The sequence below is a fragment of the Acanthopagrus latus genome, chromosome 13 (assembly GCF_904848185.1).
Source record: "Acanthopagrus latus isolate v.2019 chromosome 13, fAcaLat1.1, whole genome shotgun sequence".
Classification (NCBI taxonomy): Eukaryota; Metazoa; Chordata; class Actinopteri; order Spariformes; family Sparidae; genus Acanthopagrus; species Acanthopagrus latus.
In genome coordinates, this window is record NC_051051.1 from 15,116,666 (window position 1) to 15,120,365 (window position 3,700).

Sequence of the window (3,700 nt, forward strand, 5' to 3'; positions counted from 1 at the left end):
CTTAAGGTAATACAACACATTTGATAACCCATTAGCTAACTTAGCATTAGCAACCACTTTCTAGCTAGGTATGTGTGTTTTACAGGTTCCAATGAGTGTGTCTAAGATGTGTGTTGATACTTTAACATCAATTTGTGCCTTTCCTGTCGTATTGTGCAGCACTTTCAAAGTGAAGGGGTTTGGGTGCTAACATTGGCTGTTGTCTAATGGAAGCCAGCGGACTTACCAAATATGTTGTTTTACTTTGAAATATGGCCCAGTGTCCCTCCAGATGTTCACTATCCATATTCTTTCCAGGTGCCGATCAATCAGGGAGCTATGGAATAATAAGGATTTGTCAATTTCCCTGGATATATATGAGCGCAGCCCGGAAGCACAGCAGTACGACATTTAAGCTTCCTGTGGAGAGAGACATCAGAGCTGTGTGAACTCGGTCTATAGCATCTGACGGTAATGATTATCATGGGGGTAATTTTTTAAATGAATTTAACTGTGCACATTACTCTTTTAGTAGAATATATTTAACATTTATTGCGAGAGAACGAGTCCTAAAAGCCATGAATAATTTAGTGTTTTTCTGCAAACCTGGCTCCCTTGTCTTGAAGTCAGTGGGTTTTCACTTAAAGGCCTGAAATAAGGTCCTTGGTTACCACAAGCTCAGGAAAGTGTTTGACGTTTTGATCCACAAGTTACCATCAGTGAATACTTGTGAATTTTAAAGTGTTTATGTGAGACAACAGAGGTTGCTTGGGACAAAAAAAAAAAACAAACAAAAAAAAAACGTCCTCATGGGGAACAGACTTGTCAACTCACCAGTCTGTCTTTCCAACCTGTAGATTGATCAATTTATAGCAAAGTGTGTGAAGAAAAGCTCGCGAAGCCCAACATTCAAAGCTTCAAAACCGTTAAAATGGCGTTCACCCGTGAAGATTTACTGCTGAACAAAACATCGCAACAAGGTATCGTAAAATTTGCCACCAAAATCTAATAAAAAAAACCCCCATCACGTTAGTTTTCTTTCTTTTTCATTTTTACTGGGTTACTGGGAACGCTTCACACTCACCCAGGTTCACACATTCGCACCTGGAAAACTGTCCATTTCAAACCTGAGTCTGGTCTCTCCCCACACAGTCGGGGGTTAAGTGCCTTGCTCACAGGCACCTCAGCAGTGGTAATGATTGCTTTTGTGACCTTTCACTGCAGCTTATTGTAGCTCATCTGGTTTCAGTCGCAATCCTCTAAGTAGCTATTAGTGCTGCAGCATATTAAAATGTTATGGCTGCATATTTAATGTGTTATGGCTGCTGCAGCTGCTGGATTGTGACCACTGCTGCAGAACATCTGCCACAGTCAGAGGTTCGACAACAGAGCTGAAGTGGAAAAATCCTCCTCTGGTTTCATGCCTTTAAACTCTTTGTAGTGCATTCTGACTTGGGATATCTTGTCGATTTGGTGGGCGATTCAACCTGATTTGAGCCATTGTGAAGACTCAGCTGAAATAACCCCAGGGTGCACTTTGGATTTCTGAACCAGATGTCTTTAGGTGGCCGCAGACTTGCTCTTGGCATAATTGTGGAGTTGCTGATCTAGTTTAGCGTTTAAGGGCTTACTGGAAAGATGGACGCAAACAGATATCCTCACAAATTGGCCAGTGATGTCCAACTCAGCAAAAAGAGTGCAACGGAGATCGGGACCCTGCTTTTGTGATAAAAGGTAAAGATGCATGGGCCACTGAGTCGAAGCTTGATAAAATGAGGGATTTATTTCTTGGCATTGAAAGAAAAAGCAAATCTTGTTTAAATAAATGTATTACAAGGTTCTGAAAAAACAAGAAATGTCAATAAACAAAACAGCTATCTGACATGCACCTTCCAATTGACATGTGGATTCTGTACATGTGATGCATATGGATGACTGGTACTTGGTCAATAAACATTGCATTTGTATGCTGAATATTTTGATTTCAATGCACTGTTATGCAATTTCGCCCTGTCATAACACACACATTGCCTAGGATCACATATCTTGGAGACAGTTCGAACAATGTCTCTTCTTCTGCGCCTTATGTCCCTGACAAGGCACAGTGACACACAACTGGGCAGCAGGTGGCAGCCACCATTACAAAGCCCCAGCTGGGAATCGAACCCCTGCTTGCTGGGTACCCATGTTGCCGACCACTTGTCACAATCTCTAAAAAGTGTTTTAATGTTTAGAATGTTTTTATTTTTCAAGGGCACTCCTTGTCCACAAAAATACTTCTATTTCAATTTAATAGAGGCAAATGTACGCAGATCTTTGAAGTGCACTTTACTGAAAATGGATGAACTATGTGGTCATATGGAAAAGAAGAATCACCGCTTCTGTTGTCAGTGCCCAAAGGGAACAACAGATACAAAACTGCTGTATTATGATTGGGGCCATTTGAATCAGTAACACAATCACACAGAGCTTCCTTGCACATATTTGGCCATTGTCATGTCTGAGCACTGTTGGTAGTGACTGCCAGTGTGCTGCCCTCTACTGGAACTGGCCAGGAACATAATGTTTAAATATTCACAGGCTCAGTAGGCCTTACTTTAATGCTTGATTGTTCCAACCTAATAATAATAATGTTTTTGTCCAGATGAGACTGACACACAGACATGAAACAAGCATCACAGTGGTGCACCATCACAGTATATCATTAGCTATTATCAGTTTATAATTTTTTTTTTTTTTTTTTTTTTTTTTTTTACTTCAGATGTTAGATTTAAGCTATTCACCACAGTTGAAAATCTCCTCCAGACTTAACTGTGCAAAGTGAGCGAGGAGCAAGTCACTATCTGAGCCTTTCCCAGACAGAGAACGATCTGTAGGCACAACTGATGTCAAAATCCGCCACTGACTGTGTGCTCCAATTAAACTAGTGCCGGTAATCTCTCTGTTTCACACATTTTGCGCCCATCTCCTCGCTTCGACCCCCACCGACTCACCAAACCCATCACTCGCTGTCATTTTCTGAGAAAACGGTGACTGTTTTGCGTGGCTCCTGTAGATGGCAGTGTCACACCTACTGATTTCAAAATGGCTCTGAGCTGATCTCATCCCTCATAAGATCCCTATACTATTAATGTATGTACTTTGTATCAGTAATGCCAAGGAGAAATGTATGGAAACTGACGTCTTTGGGCTTTATCTTCCATAACGGTAAATATTCTACACGTGTTTATTTAAATTATTCAATGTCCCCCCTCTTGGAGAACGTTTCGGTATGCTAAACTCACCATCTTGAGCGGCGGAAGAATGGCTGTCAGGGGATCTTATATTAGTGGCATAAATTTTATCCGATGCAGCAACAGTTATTCTTGAAAAGTTTAATTAAACGCTGTAATTCTCATTCTGACAGTCTGAATATAATATGATCCATCAGTTCCCATTATATGCTCTCCACTGTGTGTAATTATAATATTAAATCACAGTTACACCTTCAGCCCGGACCTGCTGCTGCTGCTGCTGCTGCCACCACTGTAGGTACAATGTGACCTCCAGTCTCAGGAATAAGAAAGTACAATTCACGCTCACTCTTACATGTTCATCCAAAAAAGGTGGGCGGAGACTACACCTTTGACCCCTCTCCTGACCTCCCGTTTACCCGGCATTCCTGCGCTGACCTCTGACCCCAGGACGCGCAGAATCTCAGCCCAGAGGCTTCGACCTGGTG